This window comes from Pteronotus mesoamericanus, unplaced genomic scaffold, assembly GCF_021234165.1.
Source record: "Pteronotus mesoamericanus isolate MK-2021 breed Mesoamerican mustached bat unplaced genomic scaffold, CSHL_Meso_final contig_163, whole genome shotgun sequence".
NCBI classification, from domain to species: Eukaryota; Metazoa; Chordata; class Mammalia; order Chiroptera; family Mormoopidae; genus Pteronotus; species Pteronotus mesoamericanus.
Genome location: NW_026555064.1, coordinates 18,416,364 through 18,439,685, shown reverse-complemented (window position 1 = coordinate 18,439,685; position 23,322 = coordinate 18,416,364). Strand labels below are relative to the sequence as shown.

Below are 23,322 nucleotides of genomic sequence, written 5' to 3'. Positions count from 1 at the left end.
GGATCCAGGAAACAGCGGCTCAGCACAGGAGGGCGGCGAATGCTGTCCCCGGGGTGACTGGAGGGAAGTTCCAGAAAAAACATTTTTATGCTTCTCTATATAAGCTGGCAAGGAAAAGTCATTCTTATCAGGTTGAGACTATTTGGCTGACTTTGCTTTTCAATTGAGAAGAATAAGAAAGACTAGTAGGCGAAGATTACATCAGCTACACTTGGAAATTATAAAAGCAAAATATTGTCTCAAAAAATGAGCATATGCTCCTTCTACCTCTTGATTCCAAACCAGGAAATTTTTCCAGGAAATCTTTATTTTAGAATTCAGTGTTAGTCTTTTCTGTCATTTTTTAAAGCAAAAACGAGTAGTTTCTAAAGATTAAAAAGCAGAACATTTTCCCCTCCGTCACTTACTTGGAGAGTTAAAAACTTGGGAAGACCAGTATACAGGGCGGGGCAAAAGTAGGTTTGCAGTTGTGAGAAGGCGACACATTTTATTCCTTTAGTAACTGTTTATTGATCATTGTTATTTTCCATAGGAACAACTGCAAACTTACTTTTGCCCCACCCTGTATAAAAGAGATGGGACTGAACCACTTTGGCTGGGGCCTGTTTTCACCCACGTCCGTCTCCCTCCTGCTCTGACCTTTGAGAAGCCTCTGGACGCTGCAGGGCAGTTTGAAAACGATTGCTCTCGCTGAAAGCGCTGCTGAGCACAGGGCTTGCTGCATCTCCACCTTGCGGCGTCCTAGCCTGGGCGCCCAGCAGTCTCGTGGCGCAGGGAGGTGAGCAGGCGGCACACACTGCCGAGCTGTGAGCGCAGGCGGCCTGGCCCACGGGGCACCAGTGCTTGCTGACAGGTTCACGCCTATCTAATCGGAACAGTCTGTCTTGTTTCGTTTCATTTCTAATGAAAAGTCTCGGTTTCAGGTAAAGGTTGGAACCTCCAGTTTTTACATTCCTGACATTTTTAAATTTGAAATTAGCAACTCATATTTCTTTTCCCATGTACGCGTGAGCTGAGGCAAACCTGGAGCCTCCAGATAGTGCCATGTTTGGGATGGGGAGCCTGCATTTCAGGTGCTCCTGGTAATGCGGCCTTTGTCCCTCATAATGCCGTCCTTTCTCTTTCCCATGTCGCCCCTGTAAAAGGAGCTGTCGACAGATTTATAGTTTTAAATAGCTTTCCAGATACAATCTACTTTGGCAAATAAAACTAAAAGATGAGGCTGAAGGCTAAAAACAATTACCTTAATGCTATGAAAATTGAGGTTTTGTCTAGTGTGGTCATCATGGGCTGTCTGTCACATCGGAATCGAATCTGCCTGTGTACCATGAAAAGCACAGCACATACTAACAGCGCGCAGCCGTACTTTTCAGTCTGAAAAGTGATTTGTCTGTGGCAAGTATTAAAAATGCCAGCTTTACTGCCTTTATTACCTGCTGTGGGAAAGGGTAGTTCCTAACCAAGCATTTTGTGAACTGGTTAATGTTTAATATTTATTGGTAAGGCTTAGAAATATAATAAAGAAATGGTTATAAATCTTATGTAGTCCAGAAAACATAGCTTATGAAATTAAAAGAGGAAAATAACATTTTTTTAAACTTCATTTTTTTATATCCCTTTCTGTAATTTTAAGAATTAAAACCTTGAGCAAGTGCGTAGCTAGGCAGGCAAATTATTTTAATCTGAAGCTTGATCAAAGTGCAATTAGAAGAACAGCCTGAATCACAGGTAGAGGTATTATTATCTTATGTTCAGCCTAAAAAACAGATGCATGGATTTACCATTTCAACTCAGAGGATATGTTTTTACCTTGAAGACCTTGAGAAGTAGGTTGCACGTGGAAATCAACAGCGCAGTCCCTCATCTTTGTCCCTCAGTCGTTCTCTAAGGATACCGTTTGTGAACCCTGCGAAGAAGCAGAGGCATGGGGTTGTGTCTCCATAGGTCATGGATGTGCCCGAATTTAACGTGATTGATGCCGTCCTTGTAGAACTACAGGACTGTGCTGGAGAGCAACTGTAACACCCCAGATGAACTCCTCACTTAGGAGCGACTTTCAAGGCCAAACCATTTCTCAGACACACCTGTAAAGAAAGCTGGGCCTTCCCACCTTGGCAAGAAAATAGTTGGAATGGCTTGAAGGTGGTCTTCAGTCCTTTTTTATTATCTTCTGGTTTTCCACCTGTGGTAACAGTTAAAATGTCCATCTGTTGTTATTTTTCTTCATTTTGTTTTAATTAAATGAGGATCCTTTTGTTCTCAAGAATTGAGGGCCCTGATGAAGTCCTGCCAGCCGGGACACAGAGGGGTCCATGTGAATATTGCTCTTGACCATGGCAGTGCTCAGTCACTGTGGCCTGGTGTGGTGGCCTTGCCTGCCAGCCTTATTCATACAAGGGTCATGGCTTGAAGGATGTCCTGGCCCCCGTGGGTTAGGTTCTCCTCTTGTTCTCTTATGGTTTCTGGCCTGCTCACTTCTGACAACAGAGTTCCTGGGTACTGGAGACCCACTGTTCACTTGATGGACTGTGACACGCGCACAGTTGAATAAGGTTTAAGCTTTTTCTTTGCCATTTGTAACTTATACTGGAAAAGTCATCCTGGTCCTACAGTTAAAATTCTACCACGGGCTTCATTCTTATGTGTCACTTGTTATTGTTGTTGTTGCTGTTGTTTTTAATGCCCCCCAAATGATGTCGGTCACTTTGGTCTTCTGACTGGAACAAGAATAAGATTTACCTATACTCATTTTTAAAAGTTTAAAATAATCTGTATTTCACATGCTAATAATCATGATAATATAAATAATAATACACTGTAGCACACAGTGAAATTCTTTGAGGTGCTGGCAAGGATGATCTTTTCTATCAACTTAGAAATGCTTCTACCAGTCAGCAAAGGCAGCCTAAGATTTCATCACTCAGTCTTGATGTTCAAATAATACCAGTAGTCAGGGTGACACTGTTGAGCTTCTGTCTGCTAGGAAATGTTTTGTTTTCCTTTTGCAAAGATGGCTGTTGACAGATAACCCATTTTTCTATGTGTGTGGATGTCATGAAAATACCACTGTGAGTTCAGTAGACCTTTCTTTACTAAATACACATGAAGTTAATCTTTAAGATTTTGCTATCTACAAAACTTGGTTATGCACAACTATATCTTGAACCTATAAACTTCCCCTCCTCGTTCCTTCCTGCTGGCCAGCTGTTTACAATATCACTCTCCCCCAGTCTCCAGTACTGGATGCTGAATGGCCATGAAGATTAGCTTGGGGTTGCTTCCTTACAGCCGTTTCACATCAGAACCCTGCTCACCAGCTTCAGTCACTCTCTGGGAAACACTCCAGGAGAGCTGGGACTACAGGAGTTAGAGACAAGTCACAGCCAGAAAGGACGTGTACCCACCTGTCGGACCTTATAAGGACATGCTGAAGAGAAGCCTCCTAGACCACTCAGGGACTTCCTCTTGCATTAAGTAATAAATGGTTGTTATTAGGAAAAAACGATCAATAAATCCATAGCCACCAGATCTCTGTTGGCCTTTATTATACATTCAGTAATCAGACACTATACTAATAATATTAGTAATATTTGCCACAATTTTGTTGAGCACTTACTATATATGCTAGACATAAGTACTTTACAGGGTTGTCTAATTGAATACAACAACCCTATAAGGTACAAAATTAATATGCTTGTTTTACAGAAGAAGAAACTTGAGCCTTTGGTGACAGGAAAATGGAGACAACTGTACTTGAACAACAATTTAAAAATTTTTTAAAAAGATCAATTAAAGCATGGCTTTCTTGCCATATGTGTAATTCAAAAAAAAAAAAAATCTCACATTTAACAACTAGTGGAGCCAAGATTTAACCCCAGGTGCGGCTCCATTCACCCTTATGCCCCAAATTCTTTGCATATCCAATATTTCGTTGGAATAGTAGCAGGGAGAGGAGGCTTACTGGGGGAGAAGATAAAGGTGCTGAGAGGAAGATTTCCTTCAGACCTTGAGGAAAATGATTTTTAACCCAGCTTTATATGCCAAACTAAATTTTAGAAATGGGAGGTTTGAATAAAGGCTTTGCTAATATTCTAGAAGGGATTCAACATGTGTTCTTGTTCACAAAGTGACTTAAGGTTGTGTGCCAGGTAAACAAAAGAGTAATTCCAGAACAAGGAAGCCATGGAAAGAGTAATAATGGAAAGCGTGAGGGCGGGGGCTGGCCGCAGGCCTGAGCAGGTGTCCGCGAGGAGCGGAGCAGGTTGGCCGGGCAGAGGGCGAGGGACCCCGCCGCTGGGCCCTGGCTGCTCTAGGGAGAGTCGGCAGAGGGCTCAGGACTGTTCTCGTTACCTGCCCACTTTACACTCAGCCTGTAGTCAAAGCCTGATGGTGGTCCCAGAACGGGAAGAAGGGACAGAGAAGTACTTGAGGAAAATGACATTAAAAAATCCTAATCTTCCACAGTAAGGAATCAAGATGTAAACTGCAGTTACTGGAACAAGAAACAGAGGCTAAAGTGTATTGTTTAATGTTACCAAGATTTAAAAAAGGAAAGGGGAGGTATAAATATGCTAAATACACCTGTGTCATAATAAGACATCAATAAAGAATATCTGAAATTGGTAAGTCAAGATTTAAATATCGGCAACCTCCAGAAGACTGGACCGTTTAAGCAGCTAGAATCGGTGGTCTATGGAGTGGTGTGAGCGTGGGCAGGGGCGGGGGCGGGGGGTGCTCCGGCCCTTTTTTTTTTTCCAACTTATTCTGACCTGCTTGATAATCTAGTCCCAGGTCCACTATCACAAAGAATAGGTCCTTATAGTATGTAGTATGTTGGTTGTGGCTCAGTGTAGTCTTAAAGGGCTTTCTCAATTATTTTAATGCTTGCCCTTCTGCAACAATCCGAGAACTATTTCCATTTTCTAGAAAGAATGTCTTTGTAATACAGCAGAAAGGCATCAGAGTCTTACAGTGAATTGAGGGACCAAAGAAGACTAACAGTGCCTGGCCAGCAGTTTGCACTTGAACATTTGATGAGTGAAGGATGGAACAACATGCCATTTCCTTAAAGCTCAGTGCACTAGAAAATCTCCAGTTCTCCCCAGCAAGGAGTGGCTGTGCATGTTTCTTTTAGAATCTCTGAACCTTTGCATCTTCGCTGCAGTACCAGGCACTTCGTGAGTCCCAGGCACTCTGCAGACAGGGACTTCGCTCACTTCCTTTTCCCTTGGGATGAGTTTTGATATCTGATGATAACAAGTTTGAATCGGTTCTGGTTTGGGCAAGGTTCAGGTGAATTATATAAAAGGGTATATAACTTTTTAAACCCTATCATATCCTGTTACCCAGTTCTCTGGTCCAAGTGCTTTGGGCACTGATATAATGGAAAGGATTGTTGACTCCCTGCTAGAATAGTCCATGTGTTTGGAGGGGCCGCCTGGTAATGCCAGGGGGCCATTCCTATGTGCAAGAGCTTGAGGCGAGAATATAGAATGAAGAGCCATCACTCGGTCTCACCAGAGTACTAGCAGCACTGTGATCGGAGACATTTTGGTTCAAGTCAAGTTTACTGAGTCATAATTTTCAGTAAGAGGAAGAATCTCGGTCAGTTGCTGGATGGGCCAGAAGCAACTCATGGCTGCGTGATTGAGCGCCTTCACTGCTATTTCTTGAGTTGTGCAGATACATTAGCCTTTGCATCCTAGAGTTCTGGGAATATTTTATATTTTAATTAGATTATGTTTACCTAAACCTTTTTCTTTTTTTTTTTTTTTAGTACTTTTTCCTCAGACCCTTTTATGGCTGTCTTTTGTTTTTTCTTTTTTGTTTTACCCCGTCCAATTTTCACCATTCTCACCTCATTGTGTGGTCCAGTTTAATGTAAACAGCCACAGACAGGCACACTGTGTAATACCCCACCACTCCCCCGAGCCTGCGCTGTCTCAGTTCTGGTAACTGACTTTGGGGCTGCAGAAACCAGTGAGGAGCGCCCTGCAGGTGATGCAGGTGAGTTTGTAAGCAATATTTGCAGAAAGTTTTAGTCACCTCTTCTGCTCATGTGTGGTTTGTTCTTTTAAACTGCCATCCCTACAACTGTCTCTTCGTTACGTTGGTCCTCCGGGGCCAGGAAGAGGGAGAGGAAGGTCCTGTGGCCGCCCCGCTCATCGCTGTAGCGAGCTGGCTCGGTGGCATGTGCCTGCGCTTTTATTTATGAAACTATAACATTAGAAGCTGTGTGGTAAATGCATAAGTGCAGGGCTGGTGCTTTTTCTTGGACAGGTACATTCCAGAAATTAGTTATGTTTTCCACATTAGGGTGAGTGGTCTGCTGAAGTTCTGAGGAGAAATTTTAAATCTTAATCTGTGTGTTTCTTACAGTACAAATGGCCCCCAGCTCCTCCTAGACAAAAATAGGCCCCAGGATTTAGGACCATGGTAAAGATATCTGAAATGTATTAATTATCCCCTTACAGTGAGTTCATATTATCTGTGGTTTAACAGAAAAATAGATTCTTTAGCTTCAACTACAAAAAATGTATATAAAATACACGTGCACATTGGAAGTATAGCAGAGACCAGATCTCAGCCTCTGGAACTCCGCAGGCCTGGATGTGAGCCCCGTCTCTGCTATGTGTTGGCCCTCTGGCCTTGGGCGTTCTCTCCTGTGTGTCGTGGTTGTAGCACTTCCTAGAATGACTGTGAAGTGTAAATCATTACCTGAATATCGTGCCTCTAATACTGACAAACAACTGCCTGGAAAATATTCTTGAAGATGGGTGAGTCACATTCTTTAATAACACTGGATGCAGGGAAAAAATGCAATATTTGGGGGATTAAGCTTGGATCACACGTCCTCGTCCAGAGACTGACAGATCTGAGGCCTGCAGGCGGCCGGCGTGGACAGCAGCGGCTTCAGGACCGGGCGGGTGTTGCCAACTGGGCTCCGACAGATGCACGAGGGAGGGCGCAATGCCACAGCCAGTCATCTCGCCTCTGGGCCTCAGTTTCCTTGGAGTTATTTTGAGGGTTGTTTGGGTTGCTAATTAAGACCCTATTTTGACATGCTTTGACTTTAAAGCAGAAGAAAGATACTAAAATAGAAGAATGAGTACAAACCCTGTGCAAGCAACCAACATGTCCTTCAGGAGGCAAATTGATAAATGGACTGTGGTCCCTCAGATCAGCGCTAAGAAGAACTGCACTAGCAAACCATGAAAGACATGGAGGAGCCTCAGATGCACACTAAGTGAAAGAAGCCAGTCTGAAAAGGCTGCATAATGTCTGATTCCAACTCTGTGACATTCTGGAAAAAGCAAAGATATGGAAAGAGTAAAAGGGCGGGGGCGGGGGGGATGAATAGCAGAGCACAGAGCATTTTAGCCTCCCCGGGAAACAACGCTGTATAGCACTCTGATGGGGGGCACGTGTCGTCATACGTTTGTCCAAACTCCATAGACTGTCCAACACCTTGGGAGAACCCTAACGTAAACCAGGGACACTGGGTGACAGTGACGCGACAGTGTAGGTTCATTAGCTATAACAAGGAGGCTTCTCTGGTGGGGACGGTGATAGTGGGCGGGGGACATCTGTACTTTCCATTCAGTTTTCTGTGAACCTGAAACTGCTCCAAAAAATGAAGTCTATTAAGACACATTCATACACGGGATGGGAGGAAATGAAGGAGAGAGGAAATAAAAGTCTATCACCAAGCCCGCCCTCACCGCTGCAACCTCCTGTTCGCACGTGGCCTTCCCACTCCGCTCTCCCCCTCCAGCCTCAGTCACTTCCAGGGGGATGGTAAGGCAGTTCTTTCTCCACAGTGAATTCCTAGAAACAGCGCCTTAAAACAAACCACCACCAAACAGAGCATTGTTGAAGGAATTATGTTTCCTTTTATGAACACTGTTATAATTGAGGATTCCTGACCAGAACTTGCCATCCAGTAACAAAGCACGCTCCAAGTTCCTGAAAACAAGCCTGTGTAGACACTGCTCACTGAGCGGAGTGCTGGGGCCCATGGGACTGCAGCTCTGGGGACAGTTGGACATTAACAGCCATTCCTTCTTAACCCCCCTTGGCTCCTGCTGCCCTTACGTTACCGCCTGTCTGGAGCAGTGGAGTCTGGCGGCCACAGGGACGGACACTAGGACGGGCTTCGCACAGTGTCGGAGCAGCTGAGGCAGCTCCCCACAGGAGGCTCCTCGGTTCAGGTAACTGAGTATAGGGAAAGCGGGGAAGAAGGAAGAGGGAGATAGAGAACAGAGGGGACGGGGAGAATGCCATGTGTCCTGGGTCGAGGCTCAGAGCACCTGCCTGGGCTCTTTCTAAGGTTTCCTCTCGCGGCGTGGGAAGGACAGGCCCGTGTTGGTTCTGGAACCAAACCCTGAATGTGTAAAAGTGACTTTGCCTCACAAAAACCACAAGCACAGATGTCCTGCCCGTTTCTGCTCCCTTTGTTTCTGAAAGACTCCGTCAGGTGCTCCACGTGGTGTTTATCCCCCGGGATCTGTGACGCGCATGTTCCACCAGAAATGCTCTCTAGTCCCCAGCTCCCCGGTTTCCGCAGAGGTGACAGTGGAAACCGCTGTGTGATTCCAGACTCACATTATGATGCCAAGGATGTTTATAAAACATTACATTCTGATAAAGGGGGTACTATTTTTAAATCATTCTTGATCCCTGAATAATGCTGCACATTAATGGTTTACAGCATTTGACTTTGTTTTCATTCTAGTTTAAGTACCCTGCTGGACACAAGTAGACTTGTCCTTTTTTTTTTTTTTTTTTTTTTTAACAGGGTTAGAGAATCTACTATTCCTTCAAAATAAATACTTTCTACCGTGACTACCATCTTTTTGTTCAGCTGCTGAATAAAAGAACAGCAGATTTTCGTACCCAGGTTGAGTAAGCGCAGTTTTGTAGGAACATTCTGTGTGAAGTAAGGGGGAGTTACCTGTCTAAACGAGAGCGCTGCATGTCATGATTTGCGGTCACACACGTTCCACGGGCTGGTTTGTAAGGCCCATAAGCTGAGAAGAGTTTTACATGGTTAACTGATTGAAGAAAAATTAAAAGAAAAGGGAAAATGCATGAAATTTTAATTTTTGTGTTCACAAAATCTCGTTGGAGCAGATTGCCTATAGCCGCTGTCACACTCCCAGGGCAGATTTGAGTAGTGACAGGAGGGACTGATCCCCACAAAGCCTAAATAGATATGTGCTGCCTGGCCCTTTACTGAATACATTTGGTAGCCCCTGGTGTAAATAATTTTTCACTATCTACCACTCTACCCACACGTTTTATTCATATATGTTCTCTCCCTTCCCTCTCTTCCTCTCCTCTCCTCCCCCTCTATCTCGTCACACATCATTTGAAGTTGGCAATTACAGAGAAATCCAATGGGGAACCTGCAGTCAGTGATGAGTGAAGGAAACTTTTGACTTGCCCTTTGACTTGTTGGCTCCGCCCTCCCTTTCTGCTCCTTCTTCCCTCTCCTGCCCTGCAGTTCCCAACCTGATTCGTTTGTAAGGTGCGGGTTAGATGGCGACACATTTTTTTACTTCCATAAAAAGTTCCCTGTTAGTATGTGGTCCCATTTTTAACCTATTTGCAGACACCCCCGATTATCTCAAATCACTTTCACATGGGGCTGAGGTTAAGCTTTATTTCTCTTGGCATGTCCCTGCCATAGCAGACACTTCCTCTTTGCCTTGAAAGGACAAAACGATGTTCAGCTGTCTGGGCTTAGGCCCAGTGTTTGATTTATACATTATTTAATTTCCTCCTGAAAATTGGAAGCAGGGCTTTCAGGAATGGAAGTCAGTATTTTTCATTTGTTTAAGAACACTTTTAGGTCTAATATAATCATCAGTAGTAGATGTCAGCATGATTAGGGGGTGACTTAAGGTAAAGCAAATAAAACATGAATACAAAGGAAAAGTACTTGACAATGGGGAAAATGTGAAGGTTTTGAGTAATCACTATAGTATGTGTTATTGGGAGTTTTTGTGTGCTAGTGTTTATTCAATAAACTTTTCTGTGCTACCTTTTGGGATACCTGTCCTACCTGTTGGAAACCATTATGTTATAGTTGAAATTGTTAGGGGATCGGAAGTTGGAGAATGTGGCGTAGCGTTACAGAGGATGTTTGGTTTCTGTCTGAGCTGCACTGCATCTGTCTCCACAGTTCAGTCAGATGCGTGCCAGGATGTGAGTGCCAGAGTGGTCTGAAATCCTTGCAGCGGTGAACTCAGGAAATTAAAAATTAATTTTGGAAACAACTATTTCTTGTTTTACATCCTCTTTTGAGTAGTGTACTCTTTTTTTAAACCTTTCTTAGATCATTGTTACTCTTCGGTTACAACCTGTCTCTTTTTACCACCAAAGTTCTTACAAGCCTGGCACGCCCGTTCCCTCCCTGCCCTCAGGCCCCATTCGTCCCTCCCCTCCAGCCGGTAACCTCATCCCGCTGGCCTTCCTGCCGCACCTGCCAAGGTTCCTCCTCCCTCCTGAAGCCCTCTCTGCTTTCCGGGGGGACTATCTCAGTTTCCTGTGTGTCCCCAGGCCTCTCTGGTACAGTCTCCTCCCCCGACATTCCCAGGATCCGCTTCCTGGGCACAGGCTGATTTGGTAGGCAGAGCAGAGGCCTGGAGTCAGGCAGATGTAGGTTTACATCCCGTACCTGTTTGCAAGATGGTGGGCAGATTTACTGAAATTCTTACATGTGATTTTCTTCACGTAGAGCTTGGGGAGAGTGGACTGGACTGTTGGATGATCTCAGGGTGTGAAGTCTGAGCACTGAAGGGGACATTGGCGATGGCGGTGGTGCCGGTCACTGTGGTCGTCATCCGTGTTACCCTCCGTCCCAGCTTGATAGGCTTCTCATAGGTCAGTCACGTCGCTGGCCTAAATAAGCACTGATGTAGTTGTCTTCCCCCTTCCGAATGCCAGGCCCCTAGCCGTGTCCTTAAGTCCTGCTCCCCAAGAGCACAGAAAAATGACCTGCGCCTCAGTTTCCCTGAGTTGACTGAGCAGAACAGTCAGGGCACATGCCTAGGCTGGGGGTTCAGTCCACAGTTGGGTGCGTGCAAGAGGCAACCAGTTGATGTTTCTCTCCCTCCTTTCTCCTCTCTCTAAAAATAATAAATAAATAAAAGCAAGCTTAAAAAGAAAAATCTTGGTATTAAATATATAAATACACAAAATATTTAAAATAAGATTAATATATACTTACAGTTTTTATATTAAAAGGTATGTCTTACTTTTGATCTTATACTTTTTTTATTCTCACCTGAGGACATTTTTACTGATTTTTGGGGGGGGGGAGGGAAGAAGGAAGGGAGAGGGAGAAAAACATCGATGTGAGAGAAACATCTATTGCTGCCTCTCGTGTGCGCCCCAACCAGAGACCTCCCATAGGCACCTGTCCTGGGACCTAACCCGCAACCTAGATGTGTGCCCCAACTGTGAATCGAACCTGCAACCTTTGGTTTATGAGACAATGCTCCACCCAAGTGAGCCACGCTGGCCAGAGCTGTCCTTACACTTTCTAATGTAAGAAATCAAAGCCACTGCAAAGTCTTGTGGGTTTTGTTTTTTTTTTTGTTTTTTGTTTTTTTGCTTAAATAACTAGTAATTTTTCTTTTTACATAATGTTTATTACAAAATCCTTTCTACCTCTGAACATATTTCTGGAAAGCAGATTTTCTGCTTCTCAGAAGTGTCACATGTTCACAAATCACACTTTATGCTGGTCCCAGCGTCCTGTTGCTGACTTGTCACTTGGGGGACCAGGAACGTGGGGGAAGCTCTGCTGGTGGTTTTGCAGAAGGCAGGGAAGATCTGCGCCGTGGCTGGCCTGTGCGTCTGTGGCGGCTGCGCCGCCGGGTGACCGGCGGGCCTTGTGGGGCCCCGGACCCCCTGCCCGGGTAGTGGTCACACAGGCCCGTGTTAGGTGGTGTCCTCAGAGCCCTGAAGCAGCTGCGCTTCTCCGGGGTAAGGACCTAAGGACCCCTCTGCCCTGAGCCCGGGGACAGTGTGCTGGGGACAAGGAGTGCCAGCAAAGCAGGCTGAACCCACACACCAAATACTTTCAGGAATTATTTTCAGCCACTTAGAAATATCAAATAGTATCACAGCTGAGAGCTTTACTCAACTTTCCGTTTAGCTCTAATCTCTCCTTAATCTCTACTATACTTATTTGGTTACCAGGCGTTTAGGGCAGCCCCGCTTTGTGTAAGGCCGGCCAAGAGTGCACTTCAGGCCACTAGGACTTGAGGCAGGCTGGGCTGACTCGGGAGCACGAGCACACGAGCCCCGTGGCCCTGCGGGCTGTGGAGAGCTGTGTGCCAGTGTCCGCGGGCCCGAAACCAAACTGCTAGGACGGAGTCTTAACTTCAGCTAACGTGGGGCAAACGTCAGCCCTTACTCTCTTCATATGTTCCCCTTTTTTCTTCATTGTTCTCATTCAAGATACATTTATTGAACACCTACTGGATGCCCAGCAGGGTTCTAGGCACTAGGGTAGGTCAGTAAACAAAATAAACAGAAGTCAGTGCTCTTTGTGGAGCTGCGTTTTTGTGAAAGGAAACAACCGTCACGAGGATCAATTACTGTGCTGTTATTAGATAGCAGTGAGGCGGTGGGGGGGTTGCCAGTAAAGAAGGAGGAAGGAAGGAAAGAAGGAAGGACTGTGGATTGGAGGTCTCAGGTTGCAGCAAGGTGGCCACAAGAGCCTTGCCGAAGCGGGGGCATCTGCGTAAACCATGAGGCGAGTGAACACACATGCAGGTGCCTCTCCGAGGGAAGAGCATTCCAAAAGCACGAACAACAAGCACAGATGCTCTGAACACAACTGAGCTCTCCGCGGTCCAGAATAGCCAGGAAGCCAGAGTAGCTGGTGTGAAGAGAGCCTGGGGTGTTCTGTCCACCTGGGTAAAGTGGGGGGATGATTGGTATCAAATGCTGCTGGCGGATCAAATCAAGGGATGGCGGAGGGCTGACTGTTGGGTCGTAATCTTGCTAGAGCAGTTCAGTGGAGGGTCAGAGGTCTCCCTGGGTGCATTGGAGTGCGTCTGGAGGAAGGAGGATAAAGACAACCCTCCCAGGAGTTCTGCTAGTGGTGGATTTGTGACGAGAGAGAGAGAGAGAGAGACGAGACATGACAGTGCACTGTTGTGACCCCGTGTGGGGGACACATGCTGCAGCCGCCTTGACTCGAGAAAGGCGTGGGGTCTAGCGCATAAACAGGACACATTTTAGGAACGTAGGCAGCTCATCTATTGAAGCAGGAAGGAAAGGTGTGGGGACAAGTAAAGGGGGCAAATGTGTCCTGGAAGTCCTTTCCTGCCAGGTGAACAGACCTTCTTCCAGTGTATGAATAAAATTCCTGTCATGTGGTCATTTAGGCACTGTCTCCAGAGCTATCTCCATGTTTGGCCAGCTTCTAAATTATCCATGTTTCTTTCATTGAGCAAAAACCTTTCTCCTGCAGCATGGGTCTGCTTTCTAGAGCCTCATGAGATGAACAGCCCTGGTCCTTGTCCAGGAGGGGCTGTCGGGCATGGGTGGGCGCTCGCTCCCTCCCTCCGGCTCTCGCTCCCGGCCCTCAGTGCCGCTGCCGGGATGTGGCTCAGGCTGCTCTCGCACAGGCTGCTCGCTCTCCTAGGAGGGCCCAGGCTCCCGTAATCAACTCCCCTCGCTCATCAGTGTTGATTGTCTTGGCCTTGGGGGTCTTTGCTCTCCTAGGCTTGCGTTTGCACGTATTCCTTGGATATTACACATCTTTGCCCTTGACCAGCAGGCCTCCAGGGCTTCATCTTGTGTGTGTCCCCAGGGTGCAGCCAAGGCCCAAGCACAGCCTCCAGGGAGTCCCCTCCGCCCACCCCCCCACTCGTTAGCCCCTTCTGGGGAGGGTTGGCCTTTCTGAGTCTTCACATGACTCCAGGTAAGTCACGATTGAAAACAGGGGACGTGGCCAGACTGGGGTTATGGAGCCACGGAAAAGGGACGTGTAGCAGTTTGGGCCTGGAAGGCGGAGAAGGTCTATCACTGAGAACAAGTTAGCGTGGCCGGCAGTTTTTGGGTCAAGATGGCTCACCCACTGTTGGATGCTTTGGGCTTGAGGTGCCTGAGTTGAAGATGAATGTTTTGAAGGTATGTGCATAGCAGTGACATCTGAAGGCGTGAGAGTAGATTTATTTTTTGAGAGGCTGTAGGTAAAGGCTAGAAACCAGGGGCCAAGAACACCATGCCCACATTAGAATTGTCTGGGGCATGTGGGGGTGTGATCTTCAGACAAGGAGACCACATTCCCACACACACGAAAAGCTGATGCGAAAGAATCACGCTGGTGTGAATCGCCAGAATGAAAAAGGGAATCCTGGCTTCCCTTTTCCTGCCCTCCCGCCCCAGCCTGGGACACTGCCCCGACAGCAGCATGGGGGCCGAACCCAAGCCGGCCTTGGCAGCCGACAGGCAGCACAGCCTCCCCTTTACCTGTGCGCAGGCGGCAGAGCAACGGCAGCAGGCGGGGACAGTGGGAGGCCTCTGGGAGGTGCAGAGAGGCTGAGCAGGGACTGGCCTGTCAGGGCCCGAGGTCCTGACAGGCTGTTTGGAGGTGAGCGATGTGAGAAGTAAGAATGGGACCAGTGAAGGGGCTGGAAAGTAGGGCTTCTAACACTTGCCTTTTTTAACATTTTGAACAAGTGATGGTTGGAAAAGCAAGGTTCTGGAATTACACCCACACTACAGTGAGTAGGAGCATCTTCCCAGGTTCTTTCTTCGGCTGGAATTTGACTTTCGTACTACTTGACTGCCATTAAACTTTGATTGACATATAAATAAATCCTAAAAGGGAACAAAAGACTGGAAACCACTCAAACGCCCATTACTTAGGCTGTGGTTGAATAAGCCGAGCAGCTGTAACAGGAATGAGAACTAGCTCTCTGTAATCTATCAAGTGATTGCCAATTGTTAATGAATAGGCGGGGTAGAGGAAAGTGTGAATAGTATCCTAACATTTATTTACAAAGGTGGCAAGAGGGCATGGAAAGCTACCCAGTCAAAAAATGAATGAATAAATATATCCCAGCCAGTAACAGAAATAGGATGGCACCATTTTGTAGCCCTTAAAGGTAGAAGGACTTGGGCAATCGTAAGTGACTACTAAACCATAAAAAGAAAGGCCTCCAGACATCATGCGCACCTCTACATTTTTTGTCCCAAGAAATCCACCCCAAATCTGCCCAAGCCTCTAGATCTTATGCGTTGACAGGAAATGCAGCAGACAGAGGAATATGTGGAATCACACCACAGGGGCACTGTTGGAAGATGAGGGATGTGGGAAGCTCCGTGGGACATGGGGTCCGGTGCCTTCAGCATGGACTGTGAGGGCGAGGCAGCGCTGCCCTTTAGATGGCAGGCGTGTTAACTGACTTCGGCGTGCGGTTCTTACGTTGGTCCCAGTGTGACTGAACTCTCTGTGAAATGCAGGTATGTATAATTGGCAAAATTTTAAGACTGACTAAATATTAAGAAGTTATTGCTGTTTTTATTTGGAAATAATATTATGCCTTTCATTTAAAAAAGCATTCTTTTAGAACTATATGCTGGAATGTATATGGGTTAAGCACAATGTTAGGATTCTGGGATTCTCTTCACAAAGCTCAGTGCGGTGTTGGGGGTGAGGAGTGGAGTACAGATAAAACCACGTGGGCCACGTGTCAGTCCTGTGAAAGCTGGGTAACAGGTGAGCGAGTGTTCACTGCACATTGTTCTCTCTGTTGTACCTGTTTCTGTGTAAAGGAGGTGGGGTAGGGAGAATAGTCTTCCCTTAATGCTCCTTAAGGATTCCAGCCTTGTCTCTCTCCTGGCTCTGTTCTCTGGCATAGGGTCCAGCAGTGTCACAGAGGGTGGTGGTGCTGTTGTGAAAGACACTTCACACCAGCCCCAGCCACTTAGACTGGGGGACGGGTCCAGGCGCGCCACACCGGGAATGCCGTCCACCGCGGTCTGCCCCTCCTGCCGCCCTGCGAGCACGCATTTCCAGTGACATGCACAATTTTAATTAATTTAGGGATTGTCTCCAAATAAAATTTCCACAAACTTCCAAACTGAACAGCTCCAGACTCGAGCTTTGTAGTCTATCAGCTATTTATGATCCCTCCCCACACAAAAAAGTTGAGTTTTTGTTTTCTTTTCTGATGTTCATTTAGAATGCTCCAGTTGCCAAGAAAGCAAATAGATTTAACACAAAGATAACATCACACTTTGATCATGACCTGTCCTAAATCATCACCCAGAAAGAACAGCTTTAATGTTCCCTCTAGAGGCCGTCATCCGCTGAGAGAACGCGACCGGTGGCCCTGGAGGCTGTCACCCTTCTCCTAGCCGGATGGTACCTGCGGCCTGGAAGCCAGTTGTATAGCCCGGAACCCCTGGCCCCGCTGCAGCAGACTGGGCACATGCGGAAAGTGTGACCAGCGGGGGCAGGAGCACTTGCCCCACTGGACACAGGTTCCCCAGTGGCAGGTTTTGCACAGAACATGTTGAGGCGATGTGTTGCCCAGCCAGCATTTGAGAGGAAGTGGTGTGTGAGCACCCCAGGGTCACCTGCGCAGAGGAGCCTAAAGGGCCCTCCCTCATCCTCCCCACCACCCAACCAGCCGACACAGGCCTGCCTCGCATGGCTCCACGTCCAGCCTCCTGAGGCTCTTCAGCACCCCTGAAACCAACAGCGTTGTCCTGTTACCCCAGGGCGACACTACACACACACACACACACACACACTCACACTCACACTCACACTCACTCACTCACTCACTCTCGATTTCGTGCAGAGGAAATGACCTGCCTCGACTGGGCCCAGTCATATAGCCCTTCTCCAGCCACGGTGGCTACACCAGGCCAGTCAGAGACTTGCCTGCCACAGGTGTTTTGGTTACTGGAACTGAGGGAAATAAGTACCTGCTGGCGGCTCACCCTGGGAGTTACAAAACCTAGATGTTGCCCCGCATGTGCAGTGCCATGCGGGAAAGCCTGCTCTGAGGTGGGGGGGTAAAGGCGCGGTGCAGAGAGAAGCAGGCGCGGGAGGCACGGAGCCCGCTGACGGCATCCCAGCCCGGTCCCTGGCGCGGCCGAGGCCCAGCCCTCACCCTGTAGTCAAGCCCCGCTGTGTCACACCCAGCTTCTGTCCCTAGCAGTCCTGCCCTAGAGCACGGCAGGCGAGGGCGCCTGTTCGGGGAGAATGTGCCCACCTTGCCCAGGGGCACTCGGAGCACAGTGGGGAAGCGCCTGGGCTGACGGGGCCGGCGCGTTTGCTGCGGCAGTCAGGGCCCGGAGCCTCCAAGTCTTCTCAGGACTTGGGTTTGTTTAAAAGAAAGTAAATCTAAAGTGTTCATCAGAAGATTGATATAAAAATTTAATAATTCTGAGGTTAACCGAAAACTTTGCATAATCTTCTGTGGGAGCATTTGGGTATGTGTGGGTGGGTTTTAAATTCCACAGATATTACCAAAAGAGCAATCAGCAGAAAGATGTTTTAAAATATTTTGTTTCAGCATGTAAAATCTCGTTTTATTACCAAATTCTTTTGTGAAAGGCCCAGCTATGCTGGGCTGCTGCCAGAGCGATGGGATCTCCGTAGCCCAGTGAATTGTTGAGATTCATAAACGGTGGGCTTCGGAACTGCTGACGGCAAAACACAGGTCACTCCAGTGCAGAGACTCAAACGCCGTGCCCGTGACCTTGCATTGTCTCTGCAAGTGAGTGCGTGTGCGTGCCTATCAGTGCGGGTTTTTACATTTTCAAAGAGAGCACAGTTGGTGGGAGAGAACAGGATGGACCTGTAAAGTAATTCAAAATTCCTCCTGGCTCATGTTCTTCAGTGTAACTGTAAAATGTGTACAGAAGACACCTCGATCACACCATGTGAAAGCTGTGCAGGTTTATATCCACTTAGATGCCAGTGCTTGTCCCCAGGGTGTGGCCTGTCTGAAGCTTAGTGACTAGATCTCCAAATGAGAAAGCACAGCCCTTGCTAGAAAATTCTTGGCACTTGCTGCAATTTTCTCCTCTTTGCAACATCTTAGAGTGCTATTGTGTGTATATTTTATCATTGACAATCGAGAATACATAGATGAAGCTGCAAAATAGTGTCCATTGTAGAATCCCCTTGTGTCCAGTTGACTCATCTGTGAAAAAAAATTGTTCCATTAAAAATACCTACTGGTCTCTTTCCCATGATGCTTTTTTTTTTTTAATGGTTAGAAATCTGAGGACAGTTCACCTAGTTTAAAACGATGAGGTAAAATGTGCGCCTGTAGTCCTGATACTTACTAAATATATACACTCAAATTCACTCAATTTTTCATCTTTAGACTTTAAAAACTAGATAGATAATCTTTGCTTTGAAAATTCACCATTAGCTCTTTAAATATACTAACTTCTGCATTTCTGATGCCATACCAATCCCAGCCTTTTAGATTAACATTTTTTTAAAACATGGTGTCTTCATATCCACAGGTGTTTTCCTCCACCCTCTCGTCCTGCGACCCTTCCATCTCTGCAGACAGCTCCCTTGCCTCGCTCGTCCTTTTTAGTTTAGTCTTTACTGACATTTCTTCATCTTTCCTTGGGAGGCTTTCTGGCTTTTTTCATTGCTGAACTTGACACAAACCTTATTCTGTCATTACAGTTCTTACAAAGGAGTTTGGGTAACAGTAAAGAAAAAATGTTTAGGTTTCATAGTCATTGAGTAATGATGGACTTAATGGTCAGGAAAAAAAAAATACACGCATGTTTTGGTTAAAGCCTTTGTAAACCAAATCATTTTTATTCTCCATCTTGACCTGGCTGAAGAGTAACTGTAATGAAAATGATTGTCCTGTCAGTGATTGGCTTTTACAAGTATTTGTAATTTCTTTTAAGTTGTATCACTTTTTTTTTTTTTTTTTTTTTTTTTTTTGTTAAGAGGCAAGAGCTATACCTCACCGTTGGCTTTCAAAGTAGTAAAATTAGAGATTTCTCTTTTTTTCCCTCCTGGTGGACATGCAGGAAATAAAGCTCTGAGTGTGTCTCACTCCTTAGAAGACAGCAGGCCATGTAATTTTGCAGATAAGGAAGAAAATCCCTCTGTTTCTGAATACCTAGTGTGTAATGTTTCTTCCAAACATCAAAAACGACAAGCTGACATGCACTCAAAGTTAAAAACTCACTTGTGAGTTAACTAAAATCACATACAGTTAATCTGCGCCACTTGTAAATTCTAATCTTATTTTAGGAACTTGGCTTTTGCATTCTTTAACTAGTGTGCTGAAACTTGCAGTCTTAGTATCTTACTATCCTAGCTTTTTTACATGGAATATGCTATGTAAATGGAATAGGTTGTAGATCTTTAGGTTCCTCCTTATGTCAATAAAGACCTCAAAAGCATGTAGTTATACATAGCAGCAGCTGTTACATTTTTGGGGGGTTACAAGAGGAAGGTCTAAGAAAGCACAAACTACCTGCCTTTGCCATGAGCCACCCCCGTGTGTGTAACCCCGGCACTGCACCGGTTCCAGCCACGCCACATTCCGGCCTAAGTAATCTGGAAAGGGGGAGATAGGTATTGTTATGAAGCATTCATAGGATTCAAAATTTGAAATACAATTACTGCACTGCAGTAGTTCTTAACCCTTTAGAGGTTATGGTTCTTTTTTAGAATATAATGAAAGCTTTCAACTCGCTCTAGAGAGAAAAACAAATAAACAAACAAACAAAAATATATATATATGTTTTCATAGGTTTCACTATATTCTTAGATCCACCTAGGTGTTCATGGACCCTAGGTTAGGAATCTTTATTATATGGCTAATAAGCACACAAAACTGATGAAGTGATATTCAAAATAATGTCGTTTATGTAACAAATAAGACTGTTTCTTTATTTGAATTTAAAACAAAATAATATAATGTGAGTTTCTAAACAAATGGCTTATAAGTATTATCAGTCAGAAGAAACAGAGCCCTCCTCAAACATGGAAAAATAAAGAAGAAATGTGAATATATCCTGGGTGTTTAGAGTATGTTACTTGATGATATCACTTAATATAAATTCACTTTTATTTATTTATATGCCAGGGGCAAAGGAGAGCTTTCTCTCTTTTAGGACAATACTATTGTCAATGAGAATGATGTCCATAAAATAAGTGTGCGGTAAACAATTACATTGTCTTCTCACCCCCCGCCATATGCTGATAGGACACTCCATGTCCCCACCAGGACCTATCTTCAGCTGCCCCTTAGCCAGCTACAGATTGTCACGTCCTTTCTTTTCTAGTTAAGTAAGGCCTGGGGCTGTAAAGACAGCATGGGAGCACAGTTAAATAACAGTCTACTCTGTATCTGGTAAGTTGCTAAGAGAGTAGATCTAAAAAGTTCTCATCGCAAGAAAAAAATTGTAACTACATGTAGTGATGGATGTTATATTGTGATTATTTCACAATATACAGGGTAGGGCAAAGGTAGGTGTGCAGATTGTAATACAATAACTAATAAATAGTAATACAAGAATAAAACTTTTGTGTACTCACAACTGTAAACCTACTTTTGCCCCACCCTGTACACATATATCAGATCAATATGTTGTGCAGCTAAAACGAATATAATCTCCTATGTCAATGATACCCCCCCCAGAAAAAATGTAAAGGCTGGTGGAAAGGTGCTGCATTACGTGCCGACTCCCAGAAACTGCCATGCGCTACACAATGATGTGTCGTCACCGGCCGACCACGCTTATGACCGCGGTCCCATACAGTTATAATGGAGCTGAAAATTGCCCTTGCCTAGTGACACTGTAGTCATCTGAACACATGCCCACGTGTTTGTGGTGACACTGGTGCAAACAGGCCCTGTGGAGCTGTGCGTGAGCTTGCGGCGTGCCTGAGGGCGAAGAACGACTATGTTTATGCATTCGCTGTGCGGTCTACTCTGTTGTTATTTAACGTGTGCTCTTTCTATTTATTAAAAAAAAATGTTTGCTGTAAAACACTATGCCGTGTCACACCGGTGACAGCTAGCCTTGTACATCTCGTTTACCACGTGTCTTGATTTCCATCATTGTCTCTTGCGGTTGATTTTATCACATTGTTTTATAAATGCGGTGTAGCCTAAGTGCACAGTGTTTATAAAATCTATACTCATGGGCAGCAACGTGGTGGACATTCACGTGTACTCCCCCCTCACTCCCTGACCCACCCCAGAGCAACTTCAGTCCTGCAGGCTCCGCTTGCGGGAAGTGCCTTCTGCACGTTTTCTTTTATACTGCATTTTTACTGGGCGTTTTCTATGTTTAGGTCTGTTTAGGTGCACACATACTTACTGTTGTGTTGCGCTGGCCTACAGTATTCACTACAGAAAGTAACACGTGCAGCCTCGGGCCGAGGAGCAAGGCCCGTGCCACCCAGTCCGGGTGTGCTGTGTGTCCTACCCAGGTCTGTGCAGTGGCCTGTGATGTCCACACAATGACAGAATCGCCTAGTGACATGTTTCTCAGAACTGTCTTTGTAGTTAAGTGGTGTGTGTGACTGTACCCCATTCTGCAAGTGCTCAAAGAATCCAGAATCCCAAGCTGGACAAGACCCAAAGAAGGCCCCGGTCGCTCCTGACGCTGGAGCTCACAGGAGGCACTTTTACGTGGAGGGCCCTGGCGAGGGAGCCCAGTGCAAGGTCAAACTGGTGCCCACCCGCCGCAGGTGGCCTGCAGCCAGCGCCTCGGGCTCCCCCTCCCGCAGACTCCAGTGGCATCACAGTGCCCTCAGGCTTCTGTCCCGGGTGTCCCTGTCCTGCTCTTCTCCTCTCTTTGCCTGGGGGCCAGCCCCAGGCGCTCCCATTCCTGGGTGCTTTCACCCACTTTGCTGCCTCTGCCACAGCGTCAGGAGCTTTCTGGTCCTGGCTTACTCATCAGCCCACAAGAGCTCCCAAATACACACCTCAATTTAGGGCGACCCATTGTGCCCCAGGCGCATTTGCTCTTTCAGCCCGTGGCAGACAGTGGCCTTGGCTGCAGTTAGCTGTTGCAGCAGGAGCTGAGCGTGTGTGTGGATATATTGTGGGTATATTTTTTTAAAGCAAAAACTAGTTTACACTTCTGTTCACAGAAGACCTCAGCAGGAGACTGTTTTGTAGTCTCCCAGAGGTCAAGGGCTACGCTAGCCTGGTGTATTTGCAGAGAAGAGCAAGGCCAGGGCTGGAGGCGTGTCTAGTCTAGTGAGGGGAATAGACGTTTCCCACAAACAACTCCATTCTGACAGCTGAGATGTGACCCAACAGTACAAGTGTCTACCAGGCCACAAAACAAGTGACCCTAAAGCAGCCAGGTGGGGATGGGGGGTGAAGTTGACTCCGAGCGATACCTTTGCACCAAACCTGAAGAGGCAGTGGAGGATCGGCTTGGACTTTGCGCGCCTTGCTCCAGGGAAGGGACTTGGCCTCTGTGTTCCTAGGGCCAGATCCCTGGTGGGCGCCACAAGGTTTCTAGAGTAACTGCCGCCTTACCCACTCTCACGCGCCCCCCCCCCCCGCCCCTTCCCATGTGCTGGCTGCTGTCGTCGCAGTCCCCGGAGCACTGGTGTGCTCTAAATTAAAAATACTCCATTTCATCTTATGGTTCAATTGATGTTCGAAACATTTAAAATTCCCATAGGTGCAGATGGTTCTAGAAACAATAAGAATAAGAACTCTGGATCTTTTCAGACCAAGAGCTCTTGTGGAGTGATCAATTGATTTGTAAATTTTAGAAAGTAAAAACTTACAGGCTTCTCCATGCCAGTACTAACGGAGGGTTCTGCTTGGGATGTTTATATGTGTCAACAGTATTTTAACATACGTCAAAATAACTCTAAATCAGCAAAAATTAAGCAACCAAGTGCTTTTCCCCTCTTCTCTAATGTCATTAAACTTTGAATGTGTCTTTAGGGAAATTCTTTTCTTTTGAATTGGCACTGTGGGTGGCATCCTAGACAGTGCAGCGTTAACATAATTCCAGAAGGATCCCTCACCTTAAGCTCTTTTTGCTGACCACCCAAGGGACTGTGTGTAGCCTAAGAGCAATAGTTTGGTAATTTCTGAAACGTGTCCTCTTAGGTCCTCCCTTTCAGCCTCACCTAACAGTTTTCCTTGAGGTGTCATTCTGAAGGATTTGAAGGAAGGGCCACTTCCTTCCTCCCTTCCCCGCCCCACTCCCTTCTCTCGCATGTCTTCCCTTGGAGCTGCCTTCCGGGCCCTTTGGGGCTCCCTCCCGTTTCAGGCCTGTGACGGTGGGACTTCACCAGCCGGCAGGGCA

The 23,322-nt window shown here is 46.3% G+C and overlaps 1 protein-coding gene across 1 annotated transcript in view; it reads left to right on the top strand.

Annotated features, from left to right (window-relative positions):
* Positions 1-23,322, top strand: part of AFG2A (AFG2 AAA ATPase homolog A) — a 198,245-nt gene that overhangs the window by 167,589 nt on the left and 7,334 nt on the right. The gene's annotated exons all lie outside the window — the stretch shown is intronic.